This window comes from Protopterus annectens, chromosome 12.part0 (assembly GCF_019279795.1).
Source record: "Protopterus annectens isolate FY-2018-M chromosome 12.part0, PAN1.0, whole genome shotgun sequence".
In the NCBI taxonomy this organism is placed as follows: Eukaryota; Metazoa; Chordata; order Ceratodontiformes; family Protopteridae; genus Protopterus; species Protopterus annectens.
Genome location: NC_056746.1, coordinates 1,240,709,159 through 1,240,722,360, shown reverse-complemented (window position 1 = coordinate 1,240,722,360; position 13,202 = coordinate 1,240,709,159).

Below are 13,202 nucleotides of genomic sequence, written 5' to 3'. Positions count from 1 at the left end.
CAGTAATCTTGTTCCTTTTCTTAGAAACAACTGACCTAGTCCTTCAAGATATTTTTACTCACATTCTCAGAATTTATTAATGGAGACTACTTTTACTCATATACTGTATATTTCAGCTCCTACTTTTCTTTATGACAACTTGTTTACTAATATATTTTATAACTCAGCTGCTATCTTTTTACATGTTGTATTGCAACTAACTTTGTATTATACTAACTCTATCTGTATATTTAGCACTATGCTATGGACAAATGACTTCTGTGATTATTCTCTGTTCTGTACCTGCAATGTTCATTGTACACATTAATCTTTTGTATAAGTGATTGTATTTTTGCTTCCTCAGAGCTTATCTCCCCAGGCCTCTACTGAAAATGGACATATATTCAGTTAGACTAGCCCAGTCAACAAATGTAAAATAAATAAATAAATGAGAAAAGCACAGTAGGGAGACAGTTGTTGTCTTGCCTGCTTGATAGACATTGGTAAGTCCTGTGAAAAAGTTATTTTGTGCCCCTGCCACAATAAAGTACCCTTTTGTTTTGCTGCAGATTTCGTGTACATGTTGGTAGTTTAAGATTTTTGCATATATCTGATGTGGAGACTTAGGATCTTAAGACCTTCAGAGGACTCTGTGAGCTCTTCCTATAACAATGACATTGGTGGTTGGATTTTTTTCCAACAATGTATTAAATATATTTTTAAGGGTATCCTGGAGCTGTGACTGAACAATAGATTCTGGAATCCCACGTGTAAGAATATTATTCCTCCTGCTTCGAGCGTCAGGGTCTGTGATTTTTTGTTGCAATTCCTCTAGTATAGATTCATTATTTTTTAACTATTTTTGGAATTCATCTATTTTCATTTTGTTTGCTGCAGACTTGGCTTCAGCATGGTCAAGGAAAGTTACAATTTGTTCCAAAGTAGATCCAAACTTTCTTATTTGTTCAGAAAAGTTTTGGATAGCAGATTGTATAGGCATTAAGGCAGACTTTAGTTCATACATAGAGCAGACCCCTTCAGACTTATTTTTGGCAGTGGATTTTATTGTTATTTCTTGCTGTTTCTGAATTTGTTGCCTTTTAGTTAAAGTTTCATTTTCAGGAGAAAAAAGTTGTGATAATTTGGTTTTGGATGTTTATGAGTCCATTTAGTCTTGTTCATTAGGCATCTTCAGGTATTTTATTTGATTATTTAGTTCTTAATAGCTGACTGTGCTATGCTGAGTTCAGTTAGGCCTCAGGCTGCCATGAGATTTGCAGTGACAAAGTTCAGATTTAAAATAGAAAGTTTGCACAATGCCGAATGAAGAAATAATCTCAGCTGCTTAGCCTTGATGATTAGTAGAGTATATTACTGTCCACTCTGGGAGGGAAATAGAGATTAACAATGTTTGATTGCAAAGATTTAAATTGATATTTGAGGAGCTCTAGGGAGTGAGTATTCACAGGCTGGTGGCCATCTTGGAATCCCCATAGGTATGTCATTTTTACATACAACAGCTACCACCAATTGTTTTTAAAGGATGTGTGAGTGAAAAATGTTATTTATAGGTCTGCATGACTTTGACTGATGGTTCTGATGATGTCAATTCATTAAGACGAAAGCAGTCAGCCATTCAGTATTATGTTGAATAGCTTGTTTTTTGACAAGTTTTATAATGGATTTTGAAATAACCATTGAATTTAGGAGCCCTTGTATTGGAACTGACTGCTGGATTCTGTTTTTTCTTTCTCTTTAAGAAAAAAATATTTGTCTGTATAACATAGTTTTTACTTCATTTCTGTTTTATATAGTTCTTTCTATCCTCCTTATCCTGTTTCTTATTTTCTCAATGTTTAATTGAAGATCTTCCAGAATTTCTTTATATTTCTTTTTCTTTTATTTTTTTATTCTATGTTTAAAAAAATCTGATACTTCTCTTTCTACACCACTCAGCACACAGCCCAGTTTTTATAAATTCCCTCATTGTCATTTCTTACCTTCCAAATTTATTTCCTCTGTGTTACTAACTTCACTAGTTAACATTTTTGTTCATTTCTCTTCTTTTACTATCTCTTTCTCAGCTATTCTTGACCACACAGCTCTAGAGTCAGAAAACTCAACAATCTCCACATTACCTTCTACTGCATCTGTGTCATTAAAATGCATTACTTAATCTAGTTCTGTTTTAAATACCCTCTCCATTCTCTTCTTTCTTATCTGTAGTCCTATACATGTTATTGTTTCCCTTAGTACCATCAGATCTTGAATTATTTTCCATTTTTCATTTCTTAAATTGCAGTTAAAGTCCCTTATCACAATTATGAACATATTAACCAAAACATATATTTTAAGACCTTATACAGTTTTCCTGCCAATCATGCTCATGTCTGTATAAATTGCAAATAATCTTACACACATTTTTATTTTTATTATGCATCACCATCTTACCTTGTATTGGTATTGTAGCATCTAGTATTTTTAGTTTATCAGTTTTTACTGAAATCCCTATACCAGTACATTCCTCATTCCCTGGAGGCCATATAATATTTTTTTCTTTGCAGTGCCTCAAATATATCTCTATTTTCAGAGGAGGTCCAGGGAGAAATGCTCCAGATACATGTCTTTGGAATGTTGGAGGAAACTGGAGCACCTGGAGAAAACCCAGATGAATACAGGGAGGACATGCAGCCTCCACACTGAAGGCACCTCAGCCAAGAATTGAACCGGAGAACCTCTTTCTGTGAGGCGACACCATTAACTGCTGCACCACTGTGCTGATTGCTATAGTTATATCATCTTTTTCCTTTCTCTCCTCCTTTTTCCAAATTTTCATCTTAATTTCTTTCTCACCCTCCAACTGCTTTTTATTAGTCTGTTCTTCTTCTTTTCCTTTCTCAACCTCATTCTCCTTTATCATTCCCAGTATTTCACAAATATTCTCTTCTTGAATAATACAATTTTTTCCAAAATTTAACTAATTTTTCCCAATTTATTACTTGTTCTTTATGTATATTTTCCTTCATCATTGTGTATTTCATCTTCTTTACTATTATTTTCATTATTTTTTTTCAGTTATCTTTTTCATACTGTAGCAAAAACAATCAACCCAAAAATGTCCTATGACATTCAATTTCCTATTCTTAGGTTCACAATTGTATTTCCTATGTCTCTTCGATCCACATTGCCTGCAGCTTCTTTTTTTCACAGTCCTGTGCTAAATGACTTTCATCTCCAGACAGAAAAAGTAGCTGGTTGACCCCAGTATGTTACAGCTCCCCACTTTTCATTGACATTTATTATGTTTTGAACCGGATGCATCTTTACATTGGTAACATTTACTGTTATCAAAAATTCACATGGCTCAGTCCAAACCTGTCTTTCATTCATTTTTTTATATCATTAACTCCTTTATAAACAGAAAAAAATAAAAAGGGATCCAGTGTCAATGACCTCAATATTGACAGCAGTGAATTGCACATGCATTGTCTATTTAGGATGCATTCCAAACATATATATTCCTTCATGGCACTGTCTATTTTTTCTACCACAAACATAAAGTTTTTAACAAACAAAATATTTCAGCAGTCACTTCACAGAAGTCCTCAGTCCACAGATGTATTACCAGTTTGTTATCCTTTACACTAAACCCTAAAGGTAAAATTATATTGCACATAACATCCTATCTATTTAAACAAATGTTAGTCGTTGTTTTAATTCTGACCACAAGTTTTTTTTTTAATTCTGAATTGATCACTGTATGTTGTTGCATTCAGACATCTGCTGTTTCTCCTCTTTATCTTCCCCTTCTTTTATCATCCACATATTTTTTATACCTTATTGCCACTGTGTGCCCTTAAACTAGTTACTCTACCAGCCAAACACAAATCTGTTTTTTTTCTATCTTGTTTATCACCCTAACAACCTTTCTTGGCCCTCAAAAACTGCAATTTTTCCTTTTATCACATCCATAACTTAATCAGCTACCTAGCTCCAACTCTCATCTGCTCTAGTCTTTGGTTCAGTCATCAAATTCAGTGAATCCTGTATTGACAATCTCCCTCCTTCCAACTCTGTCATTATAATTTCCTCATTTCCAGTAGTTTCAGTAAACCCTCGATTGTCTTCTTCCAAAAAATACACAGATCCTTCCTTTATGGCATCCTCCATCTAGGATATCTCACAGACACTTCAGCAACAACCCCTGGTACCACCTACTGACTGTGAAGCAAAACAATATGATAGAAGAGTAAATGGAGTTAATGGTGCCCTCACCAAGTTTCATCTAGCCAATATGAAGACCACCTTAGGTCTGCCTGAAAAGAGGATACTGGGATACTGGCCTAGTGAGACTAAACCACTCATAAAAGAGTAAATAAATAAAAAATAAATCACTACATGTTCAAGTATTACCAAGAAATGGTAGGTATAATGAAAAAAAGTCTTCTTCATTTTATACATGACCATGTGTAGTATTCCACAGAGGCTTATATTAGTTTTCCCAAAATAGTTAGTTAAGCACCATTTTGTCAAATCTGACTGCCTGTACTATATGGCTATACAGCTGCTGCTATCACCTGAATTAAAGAGAGATGCATAAGGCAGAGCTTGCAGAATTGGGTTTATGGAGGGTGTTTCTTCTGATGGAAGATTTTTTTTGGTGTACACATACTTCAGCTGATCTGTGTGGCCACTCATGATTCAGCTGAATGGGCATCAAAAGTTGAAGCAGATACATTCCAATGTCCACATTTATTTCAGATAATGTCACATTGAAAACCACAATAAACATATGACCAGCCAGAAAGTGGTATATGCATGTGTGCTGGTAAGTGAGTTCATTAGGAAAAACAAGAGACTGATAAAAATGAATGGAACAGAAGAAAGGATGTGTGTAGTTATACACGTCCTTTCTACTCAGGCTTAATATTTTCTTAACAAAGAGCATGTACAGAACAGCAGACTCTGCTACAATATGAAATACATTCATAAAAAATGTTACTTGAAGTCTATAAATACCTTTCAAGTACATAGCCGAAGTGATAAAAAATAATGCTGATTGTGTTTTGATGCTGGTGTAAACATCTTACAGTATTAGAATCAAGGATATGATAGAGAATACCATTGTTAAATCAGAAAATGACAAGAAAGGGTTTTGCAAAACTAAAGTAGATGTTTGTTAGTTAAAATATTACAGATCCAACAGTAACCATTTAATGTACAAATATATGCTATATTGCCAGAGGATGGCATTTATTCTCTTAATTAAAAAATATTCTAAATATTTTGTCTTAGATCTTGTCCTGCCACTGGATGGTCACAGCCAAAATATGGAGATTGTCACAGTATGCAATATGTCTAATATTTAAATAAAAAAATTGTTATCAACATGTGGAAATATTCCTGTGTATAACATTCAAAATGTTCTACCTAGAGGACTGCAGAATGGCAGTCAAAATGTTCTTCCAAGAGGACTGAGGAATCAGCAAGACGTATGATATTTGCAATAATCCCCATATTTGTTGTGGGTTCAATAACTGAATTTTATTTGCTTATCCTTTACCCCACTGGGATAGTGACCCCTTTTCCAATAGAGCTAAGGCAGTATTTACAATACTTGTGGAAATTTGGCCAGTGCTTCAGGGAACTTCTACTTGTTAGGAGAGTGCTTGTTCTGGTCTGTTCCAAGCACAGTAGTGACTGGGAGAAGTAAACTCAAGGAGATCACAGATGCTGGATACCACAGAGGTGAGTGCCAGTGCAGTGTGGTGAGTGCCAGTGCAGTGTTTGAGGCCTACACATTTCTGAGGAACTGTTTCAGCAAAATGTGTGTTTAATTGGAAGCAAAAGTTAAAAAAAGTGAAGAATGTGTTATTACAATCCACCAATCAGGAGGGTGGCATGATGATATTTTGGGTGAATTATTGTTGCATAGTGAGCCAGACAGTGAAAAAGATGTTTCATGGGGTAAAATTATGCATGAATCCCAGTCATGGGAATCAGAGTTCATTTTGAAGGAAGCTTGCAGAAAAATACATTTTATGCCATGACTGTTAAGGAAACTGCAAGGAAAGAGACAAGACTTGAACAGAGAAAAGGAAATGTCAACAATGAAAGAAAATTAGTGAGAGAATTTAGAACAAAGAAGAAAAATAAATGGACAGGTATGACATCTGGGACAATGCAATGGCCCTATTGGGAGTGAAGACTCATGAGGTAAGAGCATTTATTCTTATTCATAAAGAGACATTTTGTCACATTATTTTTCGGACTGGTTCTGTTCTGGAAAGCTTTTTTGGGGAGCATGATGAGTAAAAGAACAGTAGTCCACAGAGTTCTTATGTGATTAAAGCATTTCACAGAGAATCAAAAAAGAAAAGACATGTTAAATTTTAAACTGAAGTTGAAAAAGAGAATTTAAGCAAACTTTGTCAAGAAGTTATGAACATTAGCAAAATGTATGATTACAGGGGATTATGGACTGGTGGATGAAACTGTCACTTTGTACTGAAAATGGAGAAAGAAAAATTGTTTATATCTCATGTAAGATAAATGTGGAGGGTAACAGAAGTGCTGCAAAATATTAGGGACAAATGAAAACATTTTGTTTTTTGTGGAAAAGAATATTAGGTGATAAGTAGCTGTGATAATAGGAAAATATATATTTGTGGGAAACTGGTAATGATGCAAAAAAAGTATGAATTGAAATGTTATAAATTTATCGAAATTAGGCATTTATGGATGGAATGTAAACTAGAGAAATAAGATGAAAAAGAAGAAAACAAAAGTGAGCATAGTATACAAAGACAAGAAACAATCCGAATAAAAGATTAAGAGGAAGTAGGGAACCAAGACCAGGGTAAAAATAAAGATAATGATAAAGACAAAAATGAAAAAGAAGATAATATAGAAAAAGGTTCTGAAACAAATATTGTGGAAGATATAAACTGAAAAATAGTGAAAGATAAGAATTCCATTGGCAAAAGAGTAAGAGACAGAAAAAAAGTTTAAAGGGATAAGAGTAAAAGACAAAAAGAAAGAAATGGATAATGCAAGTGAGATAAATACTTCAGATTTACATAATTTCTAGTAAGCTACAACTTTGACATAATGACAACTACAGAGTGCTTTCCGTAAATGTAAATAATATTAAAAATATAAGTTAAAGAATTGGAATCCTAAATTGGTGCAACAAGTGTGATGTATATGTAATAATATTGGAAGATGTAAGACTTTTTTACACAAGATGAGAGAGTACAAAAACAAAAAGTTTGGGGAAGAGATGCAATATGGAACTTAGGAAAAGAGCTATCTTAAGGCATAGTTGTAGTTTGTAAAAAGTCAAAGTAAATATTGAACATAACATTGTAATAATGAGAAGATTAACTGTTGTAGATCTCAGATGGCGTAATCAGATATGTAGATTTACAGAAGATATCTGGAACAAACTATGAATATTGTAATAAATTATGTAAAGAAAATGTTTTAAGATAGAAAGAAAGTACAAAAAGAATGACATGGTAAAAATTGACAGAACGAGGAAATAAATAATTGTAGAACAAGATTTCCTTATATGAATTAGATTAGGCACTTGGACAAGTTAATTTATAGTTGGTTTCAAGATTCGATGGAATATGATACCAATTTGTATAAGAATTTTGTGGATTGACAGAAGAAATCCTTCTTCAAAGTTATGAATGAGTGGTTAAATGAACATTTTCTGATGGTCTTATGGAGTGGCATACTTAAATATGAATGGAAATAGGAAGACAGAAATAAAAAGTTGAAAATTGGAAACCTGTAGTATTGAACAATGCAGATTATAATTTTTTATGAACATAATTCAGAAGAGAATGGAGAGTAAAATTAAAATTATTATGGAAGAGAGTATATATATATATATATATATATATATATATATATATATATATATATATATTATATATATATATATATATATATGTGTGTGTGTGTGTGTGTGTGTGTGTGTGTGTGTGTGTGTCTATGTATATATATATATATATATATATATATATATATATATATATATATATATATTTAAGTTCACTTTATAATCTCGAAATACTGAAATCCTAAATTTCAGTATTTCGAAACCATAAAGTTGAACATTCCAAATCCCAAAACTACAAAATTATGAAACACAAAATCACAAACAGAAACACACCATACATCACACAACACATACATCATCAAACCCACACCACAAAAACAAAACAGTCAAACACAAAAACACAAACAAAGAAGCGTACTCTACATATAAGCAGGGGCCAAGCCCCTCTGCACCCCCCATGTGATGGGCTGCACCCCCACCCCCTACTTATATGTACTAACTCTGAGATTGCACATACAGACACAGGAAGGAAACTCATACCCACACATTCTACAGTCCCTTGCACAGACACAAACGTTACACATATACAAACACCAACACATCCAACACTTACACACCCATACTTTCACCTGCCTACCCTAACCCACACATACAACTGACAAACACATTCACACACACTCAAATTCCCACACAAAACCCTTGCAAGACACTCACTTACCTTAAATTACAGCTAAATCCTCACACACCAGACACCATCCACTCACAATACCGCACATAATATACCATAAAGCCATAACTGCAAATTCGAGATATTTGGATTCACGATTATGCACTTTTGCGATTTTAAACATTTGACTTTATAATTTTGGGATACTGAAATTCTGGATTTCCGTATTATATATATATATATATATATATATAGTTGAAAGGGAAAATGATGTCAAGAATTATTGTTCATAGTAAGGAAAATTGTGGATGATATTATAAACAGGACTGATGAGACCAAGATCATGATAGACAATTTAAATAAAGCAACTGATGCCGTATATCATCAACTTTTGTGGTAAAAACATTAAGAATGTATGTTGTTCTGCATATAATAAAAATAAACTAAGAATTTTAGTGAATGGATGTTGAAACAAATAAATAGATATAAAAAATGGCATACAACATGGATGTCCTATGAATGGTATATTTTTGCTTTAGTTATTAATGCATTAATCAAAGATGTAAATTTGCATATGAAAGGTGAGAGATGTAAATCTGCATATGAGAGGTGCTACTTACATTACTAATGAAAGGATAAAAATTCCAGTTATGTTTACTTACACAGAATATATTATATTGATTATGAGAAACAAAGTCTGGGTATAAGAAGTTATGTGTTATGGACATCAATGTTTAAATGCAATGGGGATGACTTTAAATAAAGAAAAAAGTAAATCAGTGGGAAAGAAATGTAAGAAATCTCTGTGTCAGGAGTAATATTTGTCAGCAAAAAATGTAAGTGAGGAACATTGGAATAGGATCATAGATGAAATAAAGGAGCTTTATGGTGTTTGGAAATATATAAGCTTTATTGTTTTTGGAAACATACAAGTTATTGTTTAATAAAAAGGTTTGTTTGATTAATGCAGTTATACTGATAAAGATTGTGTGTTTAGCTAGTGTTATATGTTGCCAGTAATCTATGAAAAAGAAATACAAGTATTTTTTTTTCTTTTATTTGGGTTTCAAGATTGAATCCAGTGAAGAAAGGCGTCTCATGGATGAACAAGGAAAATGGAGGTTTAAGATTAATAAACCCAATTGTTTATGCTGCTTTTTTAATTTGTGTAATGTTTTGTTTTGGATAAATTATAAATATAAATAATAAATTTACTGGAGTGCAAATATGAGCATTGTGGCTAAAGTTTTTGACTGTATTGATCATGGGGAAATGTTGAGCATTTTAAAAGAATAAAGGGTAGGAGAAAAAATAAGATGGATAGTGAGGACAGTTTATAAAAAATGCTGTTGTGGCTAAGATGGTGAATGGATGGGAAGAGATTAAAATATTAGATGTAATGGCAGTGTTAGCAGGGAGAGTTTTAGTGTTTGGTGTAAGAAAGGGGCAGAAGGTGTTTAGAATAGTAGTAGTCTATGTGTATACAAATCTAACTGAAAGAAAAACGTATGAGGGAATTCAAAATTATGTGATTGTAAATATGTCTGTTATGGTGGTGGGAGACATTAATTGTAATTTAAGAAAGATGAAAGTGAAAATAGCACAAGATGTAAAAGTGATGAGAGATGATGTAAATAATGGAAGCTTTACTTAGGTAAAGGAGAGAATATACTAATAAGAAGAGGTTAGTTAAAACAGAGATTGATTCTATTTTGTTTATAGATGACATGAAAGAAATAAAAGATGACATTAGAGAAGCAAATTGTTCAGATCATAGGGTTGTCTGGGCAATAACATAAGCAAATTAAAATATAAAGAAGAAGGAAAAGGTTTAAATAGACAGAAAAAATGCAGGAATGGAATGGAATGTCTTACAAAACAAAGAAGGCAATTATGGGAAGATCATATGACAATGAGATCATTTTATGACAAATTGGTGGATGGTGTATAAAGAAAAGTTTTTAAAAAAATCCTTAAAATTAGAGATAGAGATAAAGAGAGAGAGAGAGAGAGAGAGCAATGGAAGAAGGAAAAGATGATATACAATAAACAAAAATAATTTGTGAGAAAATAGTAGAGAAGGGAAAGGGAAATGTCTTGAAGAAGAAGAAACATTTTATGACTATTTTAAAGGAAATGTAGAAAGAATGGTAGTATTATTTGAAAGGGAAGAAATAAGTTTCCCCATTTTGGGTTACGACATTGAGATTTAATGAAAGAAAAAATAATGTAATGAAAGATGAAAGATGAAAAATGAAAGTTAAAATATAAACAGGAGGAAATTATGCATATAGTTGAAAGGTATTTATAGAATATGTATATGAAAACTGTATCAAGGGTGCATGGAAAGGAAAGAAGATGAAAAAAGAGGTAGTGGAAGAAATTTAAAAAAGAATCAGGAGGAAAGAATTAGAAGATGCTTTACAGGAATTTAAAAACAAATCTGCACCAGGTCCAGATGGATTAGGGTATAGTTTTATAAAGAAATGTCAGATGGAAAAAGGATGTTTTTCTGGAAATACTGAATGAATGGATGGATGAAGGAAGGTACACAAGGGGGAGTGATTTGTAAGGGGTTTATAAAAATTATATGAAAAAAGGAGAAAGAGACGAAATTAAAAGTAGAGATTAATTACTTGGAGAAATCCATCCATCCATCCATCCATCCATCCATCCATCCATCCATAAACCCTTTTTCCCATTTTTGCACATGAGGTCAATGTCACTTCAACTTACTATAACATATTTCTGAAGATTATTCAGAACAGACTGATGGATGTCATGAAAAAGTTGGATGAAGAGGTATTTGAGATTAAAGGTAAAAGAGTAAATGAAATGCTAGTGATGGTTAAAGAAGTGATTCAGTGTATAGATAAGGTAGAGGAGAAATAACAGTATGTGTTGTGGCTAAGACTAAGGCATTTGATAGTACTGATCAAGAGAAAATGTTGAACATTTTGAAAGAATGCAAGGTAGGAGAAGAAATACGGATAGTGAGGGCAGTTTATAAAAATTCATTTCTGTCTGTGATGGAAATGGATGGGAAGAGATTAAAATATTAGATATAATGGTGATGGTAGCAGGGAGAGCATTAATGTATGATGTAAAATAGTTTATAATGTAAATGAAAAGGGAGGTTTGAATTTAATAAATCCAGTTTTCTTAACGTCAATAAATTTATTCTGGTTGTTAAAAAAAGGAGTTTGTTAAAAGGCAATACCAGGGTTTGTTTTATTTGTAACATATAAAGGTACCTGGATGGGTGGTAGTAGGAAAAAGAAAGTAAAAACACAGGTTTTGAAATGAAGACATGGAGAAATGGTATAACGTAAAGTACAGATGAAAAGGAAAATGGTATAAAAGATAATCAAAGCAAACTATTATATTGATCCATGGGGAAAATGGAGCATGAATACAAGCAAGGGATAAGGAAAACTCAGGAAAGAATTGAATCTTTATTTTGAAGCAAGTGATTTTCTGTGGTATTTGTTATTGGACAAACTGCCACTAAAATAACATAAAATATAGAATGAAAGAATAAAGAATGTTTAATACATGTAATAGTAAAGGGGTATTGCAACATTGTTTTTTGGATTGTAAGAGAAATGAAGGGTTTTGGACATTACCCAAAGATGTTTATGACTTGCAAGATTTTGAAACATTGATATGGGCATCCTGTTGTATAAGACATATAAGGCTTGGAATGAAAAAATTGAAAAATGGGATAACATTTTATTCATTGCTATTTTTTGTGCAAAAGATGATGTGAAGAACTGCTGTATAACAAAGAAAAGATCATGAGGCTGTAATGTGATATAAACAGATGGTTCTGGTGGAAAGGACAAGGGTGATGAATGGGTTTTACATGCATTTAGGAAGATAAACATGTAACATGCTTTGACGTGATGTATAAAGTGTAAATATAATGAATGTGTAAATAATGAAAAGAAAGATGGAAACATGTTAATATAGTAAAGCAAACAATACTCTTTCCAACAGGTACCACGAGATTCTGTGCATTGACCTAAGCTAATACCACCTCAAACAGATCGGACCTTGATTTAACATCTCATCTGAAGGACAACACACTGAGGAGTGCCCTTCCTTAGTTATTTATGTTAAGGGATAAGACATTATTTTAAAAGCCTATAGTCGAATAGACACTTAATTTGCTCAGAAGCACTTTAGTGTGGATTTCAAGTGACTTGTCAGCTATGTTCCTGCTGTATGGAAAATCGGAAAAAAATAAAAGTGGGGGGTCTCTAATATCTGTCTTAACTCAGCAAGCTGCTTTATCATATGTTCAGGTAAAGGTATTGTCTCAGACTTGCTCTTTTGAAGCTGGATGGATGAAGTGATAGTTTTTTTCCTCTCAAGTCGGATATAGTGATATGGTTTATGTATCTATTTATTCCTGGTAGGCTAAGCACTCCAGCTGTATAATACCGTTACGTTTTTTTTTATTCCCTGGTATAGATACTGTGGACACAAACTCTCATCTGAAAGAGCAGTAAACATCATGTGAGTGTTTTAGCAGGTATAGTTTATACATTGTTGATGTTGTCACACAGGACAAACAACACTCTGCCCTTCATTTTATGTCTCACACTAGTGTCAGTCCAACAATTTGGTAAAGGTGCATTTCTGGCCAAAAAAGAAAAATAAGCTGTTAAATCCAAACTGAAAGTAGTGACACTTTGAAAG